Here is a 12,899-nt window from a genome sequence, read left to right as displayed (position 1 = left end):
GACAATTTTTGATTTATGACGTTCTTGAAAGGAGCGAGCGATATGTGAACACGTGAAATATGAATGTAAGTACATTTGAATAATTCAACATTATATAATATAGTATAGTATACATACGTACATAAATATAGTAGACATATTCATTTATATTATTTCGAGAAATAAAAATACTTTGTGTTCTGATCCACTCACATATGTGAGTGTCATCCAATGTGAGTGGATCAGAACACAAAGTATTTTTATTTCTCGAAATAATATATCAATATGATCCACAAAGTTAATGCTTTCAATATTCAAAACGACATATTAATTATTCGAACAATATAAATCTTGATTCCATTAATACCTTGCAAAAAACCTTAATTCAGATTACTTTTAAATACTTGTTAAATATTTAAACCTTAGTTCAGAATATTTGTTATTTACTGAACTAAGGTTTAAATGAGGTTTTAAAATTGAAGAGAAATGAAATCTGATAATAACGCTCATCGATCTATTTATTTATGAATGATAAATGGATGTTTTTATTTTATATAAATTAACAATAAAACTGGATCAAAAATCTATTTTTTCCGTACAAATCGTAGGTCAATTTCCCCCAAGTTTTCATCACTTATGGGTAGACGCAAATACCAAAAATTATCCACTTATATGCAGGGCTTTTTATTCCATGTAACGCGGTGGAACGGCGTTCCAGCACCTTTTTTCAAAGATTTTTTTTTAAAGTTTCAAAATCAATTAGACGTAACAATGTTTGCGCTTACGTAATTACTATCAATATTTATACTATTCGTCAAAATGATACTAAAAGTTTCTTTAATTTTATTTCAGTGATATTTAATTACAATTTGTTTTAGTAAAAAAAACTTGACATGAAGTGAGTTCCGGGACCATTTTTGTTTTTAAAAAAGCCCTGCATATACGTATGGACATAGATAAGTGAACGAAAATTTTAAATTCAAATTGTTAGCTGAATATATGCGCGCTAATATTTCAGTACATTCAACATGTGCTCAGAATCCTCCTACACATTCATGCACTTTTTGGTTCATTGAAATTAACAGCAGGAAAACAATCGCGGATGCTGAAAAATATGATATGGGTTTTTTCGGATTGATGACATGAGACAAACAAAATTATTTGGTCGTTATTCATAATCATGATTCATGCGATGTTATGTCTACTTTCTTTTTTGTAGTAATCTATTTTTCTTGGAATATTATGAACTCTTTCCACAGGTACTTGCCACTTTTGGACTTCTGGTACTGGGAACAGATTTGTGATAAAAGTGTGTAAATTTAAATCTTGTTAAAAAAATCACCTACTAAAAGAGTGTTCGTTTCATAGTTGTTGGCACGTTTTAACTGGTAAAAGTGGTACGGATTCGATTACAAGTTTTATAATATAATATTATTATTATTATTATGAAGTAGTAAAGAAATTTACTCATTTATTTACTTTTAATGACTGACAATATCGACAGCAAAGAAAAAAAATCGAATATTGTTCAGAAAATTAGTGAAAAAATAATAATAAAAAGAAAATTTAAGGTTAAAATGCCATAACCCAACATTTTGGTAGAAAACGTACTCATAATCTGGTCGTACGTAAAGTGACGTATTTTTGTACCAACCAATACAAAAGTCCGGTGACATAGAGAATAGCAAATATCTTAAAGTTGGGTACTCATTAATCTGATTTTGAAAATTTCGCAGCACAAAATGAATCATTATGAATTGCCATATTGAAATTTTCCGTTACTAAACGTATAGCGAATAGATCTGTACTTTCCAACGAGAGTAATTTACCTTAAAACTTACGAGTTTAAACCGATGTGGGTGGCAGAAAGGGGTTAAGACTTTTCGTTTAACTGGTCCAGATAATATGCCCAAAAGTTAGGTGAAAAATGTTTGTTAAAATACGGCTGGTACTGCCGTTCGCATTGTTAACAATAATATCCGCGTACGTATACCAGTAGTGTAGACGTTTATTCTTAATACTAAAAGAAACCATTGTTTATGTTTTTCAGAATAATGATAATATAATTGGTTTTATTATCCATTATTATCTCTAAGCTCTCACACGAGTTTCAAATGAACTCACACGAATCAACTTATAATTAAATCGTATTCATCATTATATTATAATTATTTACGTTTGCAAGAATTATAATAATATATTATATTGGCGTTGTGGGGAAGAATACAAAAGTATTTACCTGAAAAGTGAGTGAGGATTTCTTATAATTTATGTGAGAAAAAATATGTTTGACACTATTTTAATATGGGTCAACAATAAAACGGCAAATTGCGTTTATACAGGGTGCCACAAAAATAATCATCCAATTTTGTTTTTTAATAACTTTTTTACTGAATACAAAAAAATATATATTTTGAGTACTGGAATAATATATTTGCGATTGACATACGACGCCATTCGTAAATATTATAACATATTCCGATAACTTGATTAATTTTGTGCCACCCTGATAAGAATAAATAATTTTACCCAATACATAGCATTTAAGTGAGTCTATCAATCAATTTTGTTTTTAATTATTGAGAAAAATCAGTGATTCGTAGAAAACAAATTTTTCATTGATTGATTCGGCACTTGGTAGTAATTTGCATCCATTTTTAATTCAAGTTTACTTGGTATAACCACTATTTCTTAAAGTATATGGTGAAACGTATTTTGATGCATTCCGCATGATTTTCAAACACCGTATTTGTACACGGTGTTTGAAAATGATGAGGAATGCATCGAAATACGTGTCTCAATAGATTTAAATATATAGTGGTATTTACCATGTAATTTTTTTTTTAAAAAATAAATACAAATTTGTTTGTTAACATGTAATCAGGATATATGGTATAAAAAAAACGCCCCATAAAAATGAGCCTTGTATGATGAACATGTAAAGCAGAAAAGGAAAATTTCAATAGAACAATGTCCCATTCATTCGTCCCTTTGAGCAAATAAAGCCGTATTTGGTATAACTGTTTTTCACATTAATATCTAGTAAATTCGTCGCATATGCAAACATTTCGCCCTCTATTCACAGGCTATCAAAACGGAGCTTTCAGTTGCGTTGTTTCAAATCAGCGAAATGGCAAAAATGCCGCATTCATGTCAGTTCTTTGTCTGAAACTTTCAATTTCAACGAAGTTCCCTGCGAGGAAGGGATGTTTTCAATTAACACGAAGTACAAAATGGTACGAAAACTATAGACTTTTTCATGCACAAGCTTTCAAAAAAACAATTTCCAGAATTTCACATCACTTTTAGCATGCCCTATCTCTTTTTAACCCTGTCAATTATTACAGGGGATGTTTTCTAAGCAAACATACTCTTTTGACATCTCAACATAGATAAAGAAGAATATGGAAGTCGGGGCATTTTATGTGTTCATTTGCTAGATCTACACTATAGGTATATTTTGTACTATTTTTCTGTGGTAAACTATGATTGGCTTGTTTGATGCATATATTTTAATGTTTTGTTTTACATATGTTGCTGTAGTTATCCCAAATAAATAATAAAAAAAACATATAAAAAAAATACGACCTGTCGTATGCTGGTTTAGATCACATTACACACGTGTAGCATTCACCGTTGGAATTTTGGAAGTCATAGCTATATGACGTATTTCATGATGAGTTCACAACAGCCATCTATGATTGAATTTAGAAAGCTTTTATTTAGCAGAGGCCCGTTTATTTGTATGCATGATCCGAATCAGCCTATGACAGGTCGTAAGCCTTGCAAACGCCCAGACTACCATATTATTCTTCATCTTTGTTGAGATGTCAACAATGTTAATAACTCCCAAGTGGAGAAACCCAGATTTGTGTATAAGTATTTGGACACACTCGAAATGTTGTGAAACACACTTTAAAAAATTAATATATTTTCAACATTAATTAATATATTAACAGATCAACTTGACGATGAGATCAACAAACGAAGAATGTTTGCAAAGACAGAGTGGTGTGGCGTGGCGTTCTATTCTCTCTGCCTACCCCTATGTTAGTTAGTTAGTTTGTCTATTTACTTTTGGGTCCATCGACCCTTCGTTGTGTGTGAAGCGGGTATTATAGTTGTGTACTAGAGGTTTTTTAATACTTTTTACTAGTTTGTTTCTAAACTATGTATGATATCCATCCACAATATTCCACGTACTGGAAGCTACTTGGTGTGGCGTGGCGTTCTATTATCTCTGCCTATCCCTGCGGGGAAGCGGCGTGATGGTAAGTTTGTTAGTTTATACAGATCCTGCACTCGTGTTAGTGCCGCTTTTCATCGGAGTCCCCTATTTACTGATTCCCTAATTGTAACGATGAGTCCCGTTTGTTCATTGTACCAGGCACGCAGTAATACCGCTGACAATTCTGGAAAAAGTAAGTCGGCAATCGGTAAGGCATAAATAATATTCTTCAAAAGTATTTCATTACAAAGGTTGTTGATAGACTTAGCAACGGGCGCGATCGCTAAAACACGCTGAAAAAGTTCATTCCACGAACGCTACAATAAAACAAAGGATTTAGAGTATTAAACAATAATATTATCGGTGTAAACGCTTGTTTGTGCATCAGGTAACGATATAAACCAGTGTTGCAACGGCTTTGTTCCAGTGCACCGACAAATAGCGTGCAATTGTATGCACGTCGCGAACCAATTTTTCTGAATCACCGATAGAAGCATTCGTACGACTAGCGGTACTAAAAATATGCAACGAATTGATTTTGAACTCGTAAAAGGTTACTCCAGTCGTCGATATAACACAGCGTTCAAACGAGTTGTCATTATTCAAAGCTTATATTATTAAACCTTGGCCTTGTCGCTATTATATACGTAGGTCATTAAACCTCCTTTAACGTATATGTACATGAACCGATTAACGCGATTTTTTTCAACGCATTTTTGCGGCCGCCACAGTGAGTCTAGAAGTGAATAAAGAATGTAAATTTAATTCAGCACGTTTTTGAAACATTGACTTCGGAGGCTTGTAATGAGTTTTTTTTTTCAATTTTCCGAGAAGACAAACAAGTGTTACTTCACAGATTATTTGCATATATTGAAGAGTTAAAGAATAAAGACTTTCCATCGCGGTAATGAGGTGTGATGGATATGAGTGAGTGAATAGTGAACATATTCGCGGTTACTGAACTGTGAAGATAACCAACTGGTGCTTCGAGGCTGGAACTGTGCATACAGAAGGTAAAGGTTAACTCATGAACTAACTCCAGATCCAAACTAGAGTAATATTACTTTTTTTGATAAAATTGTCAATCAAGCTATCAGAAATTCTAAATCCAAGCTTTTTACTTTATAAATGGTTATTTTTTTCAAATTATGTACCGAAAATCGAATACTTAAAATAAAGGAAGTCCATTATCATAATTCAAAAGGCAAATTAATTGGTAAAAATAATTACGAAAGTGAAATTTCGTTAAGCTTGTTCTTTTACGGGACGAGACATTTATCAATATATCGTATGACAATCACAGATTTTAATGAAAGATATATAATTTTTTATTAAAATCTGCGATTTTAAGGATTATCGTTGAATGTAAACTATTGCAAACTATTTTTTTCAAAAACATTTTAACGGAGGTGTAACTCAATCCCCTATGGTTGTCGTCCGATTCTTAATATGTGTTATTTCACGTTACTTTGTTGTGAATTTGCGTTTCTGTTTCATAAATCCTAAAAACGAACATTGCTTTAAAAGATACTTAAAGGTTTAGTATCACTTCCTGAAGCGGAGGACTGTGACTGATCACCTTTCCTTCATGTGTTTACGATTAAGATAACATTGCGTTTATATTATATATATATATATATATATATATATATATATATATATATATATATATATATATATATATATATATATATATATATATATATATATATATATATATATATATATATATATATATATATATATATATATATATATATATATATATATATATATATATATATATATATATATATATATATATATATATATATATATATATATATATATATATATATATATATATATATATATATATATATATATATATATAAACCAGCAGTACCCTTTGCACCATCGGGTCCGGATAAGGTTTTTTTTTTTTAATCATTATATTTATTAATTGGCAATATTAATGCGAGATGAAGCCTATTTTCGCGTCAAATACTTGACAAAGATCACATTATTTTAAAGCGATTTTCTTCTTTGGATGTGGGTTGTTTTCAGAATTATGGTAAACAAAAAACAAACAAAAAAAATCATTAACACACGCTTAGAAAACTTTGACAGTTGTTGATATTAACGTTTAGAAGTTGAGTGTCGTTTGCACGACAAAAATCATTTCTAACCAAAAACCATATATATATATATATATATATATATATATATATATATATATATATATATATATATATATATATATATATATATATATATATATATATATATATATATATATATATATATATATATATATATATATATATATAAACCAGCAGTACCCTTTGCACCATCGGGTCCGGATAAGGTTTTTTTTTTTAAATCATTATATTTATTAATTGGCAATATTAATGCGAGATGAAGCCTATTTTCGCGTCAAATACTTGACAAAGATCACATTATTTTAAAGCGATTTTCTTCTTTGGATGTGGGTTGTTTTCAGAATTATGGTAAACAAAAAACAAACAAAAAAAATCATTAACACACGCTTAGAAAACTTTGACAGTTGTTGATATTAACGTTTAAAAGTTGAGTGTCGTTTGCACGACAAAAATCATTTCTAACCAAAAACCATAAAATTTTTTTAAAAAATTGGATTGCCTTTACACAAATTTTCGCAAAAGTCACAGTGCCGGCCCTGTGGTCCGGCAGGTATGAGAAATTTCCCGTGTTATTATGTCATGACTGGAGGCAGTCGCACTACGGCAAATTACCCCCACATTCCCCGGATTCCTCGCATTCCCGCATTCCCGGGCGGGCCACGATCGAATCCCGTCGGGATGAAAAAAAAACACACACAAAAGAATTTGTGCGCGCGTGCCTCTCTGCAGCATGCTGATTGAAAAGGTGCCGATAAGTGGTCATCCATTTTTGTAAACTTAAAAATATATCCTAAATTGAAAAAAAGCTTACCTTACATTCCAATCAGTCTAGAAAAAAAATATTTTTAAAATTAAACTCACACATCGCTTTTAACAACTTTTAATTTTGATACTTCTCCAACCGGTTTCGGGAAGGACCTTGTCATCTTCAGTGATGAACATGTACATGTGGTTTAAAACAACGATAAAGTTTTATAAAATGTGCCACAAAGTATCTGATATAAGAGGTGTTGGTTTTGCAGTCACCAATAATGACAAAATTCTGATGGTTTCCTCCCAGCAATGAGCAAATATTGATAAGTTCCTGATTGGCCCACACTACACTGGCACATCCCTCCTGTTCCCACCAAATATTAAAATAAAACATCTTTTTTTAATTAGAAGAAACAAAAATCAATAAACCTTAACACTGAATGATCTTTAAACTTTGTACACGATCGGCAAAGTAAATAATAAATGCAATGCCCATTTAAAGAAAAAAGTAATTCGAAGTTTCCTACATCCCTCGCATGTACTTACTACTCAGTACTATGCGCATAGGGTGTAAGGGGGAAAGGTGAATAATTTTTAATCAAAGGTAATTTTAATTACCCTTTATTTTTTTCATACAAAATTAAGATACAATAAGCCATAACTAATTTTATTTTTAATATACTGATGAATTTAATTTAATTGTAGTATGCTTTTTTACACGTTTTAATTTACACGGTATCGCGTGGAACATATGTAACATATGAATGGGGAGTTCAGTGTAGTAAAATTATCTTTAAGAACTCGCTGCACTCTGGTTTATCTAAACTTGTACTAGTACGGATATGCAATCACGAGTTCCCTAGACGTTGTTCTATTCTCCCCTTTTCCTTCTTAAGTACATAATATTCTTCTACCATTTTCTTTGCTATCACGAGTTCCTTCACTCATGTCATTTTTAATTTGTCATGAAATTTACCCCTAGATCCAAAAATCAGGAGCAGAAAACTGATCACCTTGGTTTTAAGTAATCAGCGATCGAATTAATACCATGTTGATTCGATGCGGAGCTCTGTGAATCTATAAATCAAAAGTTACTACCCAGCTTCACACGATGTAAAATCTCATGATTTTTATGTATTTTTTTTATTTTCTTATAAAACAACCAGAAGTGAATATGTATGTCTTTTTTGGTTATTGAAAAAGTCTCATAAAATTTGATGAAAATATTGCGAGCTGGATGTTATGAATTATTTCAAAATTACGGAATAAACTGTGGAAATCTTCGGACAACAAAAAATAGATTTATGTTCATAAGTTTGTGTCACGCTTCGCAGTAAAAACAAAAATATTTTTGATCAAACGCATCTCGAAACTTGCTAGGTTTGTAGCTACAATAAAAGCAAAAAAACATGCATAAACATAATATTAATAAACATGGAATGGCACGTGGTTCCGAGACCAGAGATCGCTGCTATAAAATCTACTAGAAAAACAGCAAAAAAGACTGCAATTTGAAGTAAATTATGAATACAGACGATAAAATATTAATGATAAAAATACACGGAAATGTAAGCATTTTGAGGTAATCAAAATCACCATAAAAATATGTATGACTCGACGACGCTCGAAACAGCTCGACGACGGATTACAATTCTCAATAATGAAATAATAAAACAATTACTAAAGTAAAAAATTACATTGCTATGAAAGTAGTATTTATACAAAATATAAAAATATTATATGGAAATTGATAACTTTATATTTTTTTACTATCTTTAACATTTACCCCTAACCGCATTTAACCGGTGCATAGGAATAATGCGAAGGCAAGACGATCAGTCTAAATGTTTTCCTGGCTGTTTTCAAGAATTTCAATACTTTAGGTCAGGTTAGGAGTCGTAATAATAGGCGGGTAATGTAGAAGTGAAATATATTTGAATGGATGTAGATGACGTACGTGAAAAAGCTCAGAGTGAAGGACAATACTGATATATGGGAAAAGAAATAGAAGAGGAATATCAGGAAGAAAAAGGAAAATAGCAGCAGTAGCCAAGATACTCGGGGTTACATATCTCTATTTGTATCTTACGTCAGTTGGATACTGCTTAAGTGTACGAGTCCCTTAAAAATATATACATGTGTTAAAAGCAATGCAATTTGCTTTCTTTCTATGCGTAGGTATATTAGATTTCACATGTATATCTTATATTCAGCATTACAGATTTTTTTTTATAAGTTGATGTAACTGTAAAGAGTGTAAAAAGAAAGTAAGTGTTATTGTAAACAAATACAATAAATACAATGTGAATTGTCCTAAATACATTTAGGAATACATTGTATCGAAGGCATTCACGGCTGAAAAGGGACTGAAAACGAAAAAAAGTTTAAAAGAAAAATCAACTTTGAATCGTTTGGTTAATGGAAAAGTGCGAGTTGTGAAAAACGGTCTACATTCATTTTGATTATTTCGAAAACCCGACATTTTTCCGGCCGTGAAAGCTGTACGTGATTTCCAAAAAAATATGCGGAGAGCAGTCAGTGAGAGGGGTGTAGGGAGAATCGCCAGAAGCCTCATTAGGAGGCAAAATAACCTAAGTATCTCTACCTCTTTCTCGCAGGTGAATCAGCCGAGGTGCGAGAGTGGGAGAGCACCAGCGTGGGATGGAATGGTCCGCTTCGCAACCCCGCTCGAGCGCCAAGCCGACAAGCGACACACTCGGCAAAGAGACGCTGGTGACCGCGCGTGTCTTCTGCTTTCCTGGTACTCGGCGCTCGCGAGTGACATTCTAAACAATTGCGATTCGTGACCGGGATCCAAAGTACTCCAAACTTGTGTATTCAAAGTATCGAATAGCAATCAATCAGTGCGAACCGCGGTGAAACCGATAGCTGTGGACCACTGTCCTTTTCTGATTTCCTGATACGAGTTACGGGACAATACCGGTAAGTGAAAAAAATTGCATTCCTAACCGTATTATTATTTCCTGATAATTTCAAGGCGCTCTTGCAAAGACGTTTTGATCCGCACAGAAGTTGCGTCATGTAATTTATACAGATAAATGATAGGTTTTATGTAAGATTGTTTGTATACAATGATCTATCTATCTTAAAGTGTCCGTGATTTTGCGGTAACATTATTTACCGCTTACCGTTTGTTCAATGTTTATAATTTTTCATATTAAACAAAACAAAAACAAAAAAAAACACATTCCCGTTTCTAGGGGATTGAGAAGAAAAAAAAATATTGTCACAGTTTTTTGTCAAGAGTTTTATTTTTAATGAGGAAGGTTTTGTATTTTTTTATCATACAAGTCTAGTATGTACATGAAAACAACAACAACAACTTAGTTTTATAATTAGCGTTTAAAGTTACGTTTGGTTAATTAGATTTTTTCTCAAACTCGTTCACATTCCGAAGAATATAAGAAAGTTTCATGGGACGTATAACCGGTGTGACGTCACTATAAAGAAATCATGTTAAACTAACAGTCCCTTGAAAAATATTCAAACAATTCATTATACAATTAATGTATTTGTAAGATTGCAAATTCTGCTTCTAAAATCTCAAATAAAATTAAAATATATAAAGTTATATATATATATATATATATATATATATATATATATATATATATATATATATATATATATATATATATATATGTATCTATCTATTTATATATGTATATATATATATATATATATATATATATATATATATATATATATATATATATATATATATATATATATATATATTATATTATATATACACATAAAAAAGAACTATAGATCTTTCATATCAAGTTGAGACACCTATAATAATGACGTCATATTTAAAGTGAATAATCCAGTGTCTAATATAGTAAACAAAATAAAATCGTTCATAATTAATTAATCTAGAAAGGTGTAATATTGTATCTTGGTCGGATTGAATGTGGCGAAAAAATAACTCCTAATTGGACATAATCTAGATTTGTGACCAAGTATTTGGAAATACTCAAAATGTTATAAATAAATTAACTGTTTAAATTATAGGCTTAAATAAAATGATGTTTTCAAGCGTTTCTCCAGTATGTGAATATAATCCGAGATTCAGACCTCACATACATTTGAAAGAGTCTCTGCTAAATAAAAGCTTACCTCATCCCACCGCAGATTTCTTTAATGAACTCGCGCATACTGTGTTACGAGTTTGATCTATATATCTAGAAGTTTCAAGAATTCGAGTAGTGTGTTTCTCAATCATGGGTAGAATTGGTGAATGTTACACGTATCTAAAGTGATCACTTAAACCGGTCTATGACGGTCGTAATCCCTGCAAATGTCTAGACTTTCATATTCCTCTTCATCTATGTTGATAAAAAGTTGTCAAAAATAATGTAAAAAATAACTCCTCATTGGAGGTAATCCAGATTTGTATACTAGCATTTGGACACACATTTTGTTGTTAAAAAAGTACTAAGTAGGTACATACTTCGGCTGATTTTTAAAGGCAAGATTGATGGAATATGTGCATCGGCAGAAGGGTATCCTGACTACGTGGCATTAAGGAGTCTAGGAACTGTATCAGAGAGTACTGGACGGAAGGTCTTCTCCACGAGGCGATGACCACCAATGTCCGAAGACCCGGGTTTGCTCAACCAAGTTGCAATCAAAAGTAAATCGTGCAATATTTTATTTAATTAATAAACGCCACGGATAATTTGAAATTGCTAAGTGAAAAATTAAAGAACCGTAAATAACACTCAGGTTTTGTAATAATAGCCCATTTGTATGTATTTTTTTTGTACGTTTCTATATTTGTGTATAACGTATTTTGATTCGATCCACGCCATTCATGGAACTCATAAAAATATATCTGACATTTGTATCAAATAGCCAAAACTTAATATTATTATCAATATATTATTCCTAATATACAACGAGTTTTTTTTAAGGATTTTAACAAAAAACCAGTTAGTTTTTTTAGCACGTTTTGCGTACATATCTGCACCTCCCGTGATATTTTTTTAAGTAAATTGAATTAATGTTTAATCTAGTCGCCAGATTTAACAAAAACCCCTGATGCATTAAATGCATTTATCTAATATTCTTTGTATAACGCTTATCCCCATCCAATCGAGCATAGGGCATCATAAATAAGTAGTGTTATTTGGAAGTTAAGGGTATATTCGCAAATATACAATTTAGTACGCGACCGGTTGCGCGAGGAGCCATACATGTACGCACATTTTTTTGATGAATATATACTGGAATTATATTTTTCAATGAATATCCCACATTAAATGTTAAAATCAAACACTGATTTTTTGAGTCTACTAAATTGTGTTTTTAAAAGTTTATGTATATATATATATATATATATATATATATATATATATATATATATATATATATATATATATATATATATATATATATATATATATATATATATATATATATATATACATATATATATATGCTAGAAATAAATAAACAAGTATGTGAAATTTCTAATTGATACAATGACCGGAAATGGGTCCTAATCGGGATCATTTTAAGAAGAAAGGTTGATGCCACAATGCAAAACGATTATTTTATTTTATTGAAAATAAAAGTTGTTGATAAATTAAAAGAAATCTTATACGTAGATTTTAAAAACGATAGTTTTTCATTTAGCGTCTGGTAAAATGACTTTACTTTTTCGATATAATACGTTTTTCCAAGAACTTTTGATATATAGGGACAAACAAGTAAATTCGTGTAGGAGTCAGATCATAAATTTTCGATTCGATAGTTGTATAATTTTGTCA

At 31.0% G+C, this 12,899-nt stretch overlaps 2 protein-coding genes across 6 annotated transcripts in view; one reads left to right on the top strand and one right to left on the bottom strand.

Annotated features, from left to right (window-relative positions):
- Positions 1 to 12,899, bottom strand: part of LOC148301804 (DNA oxidative demethylase ALKBH2-like) — a 142,192-nt gene that overhangs the window by 16,115 nt on the left and 113,178 nt on the right. The window lies entirely within an intron of this gene.
- Positions 4,611 to 12,899, top strand: part of LOC148301805 (uncharacterized) — a 119,829-nt gene continuing 111,540 nt past the window's right edge. For 2 of the 3 annotated variants that reach the window (XM_088272672.1, XM_088272671.1), the window contains exons 1-2: positions 4,611 to 5,220; positions 9,720 to 10,044. The gene's annotated coding sequence lies outside the window, so the exon portion shown is untranslated. The remainder of the gene's footprint in view (positions 5,221 to 9,719; positions 10,045 to 12,899) is intronic. The other variant, XM_088272673.1, reaches the window with a different exon arrangement.

Source organism: Brachycentrus maculatus, unplaced genomic scaffold (genome assembly GCF_059751285.1).
Source record: "Brachycentrus maculatus isolate JH-2025_06_01 unplaced genomic scaffold, ASM5975128v1 h1tg000514l, whole genome shotgun sequence".
Taxonomy (NCBI): Eukaryota; Metazoa; Arthropoda; class Insecta; order Trichoptera; family Brachycentridae; genus Brachycentrus; species Brachycentrus maculatus.
This window is presented reverse-complemented; position numbering and strand designations above follow the sequence as displayed.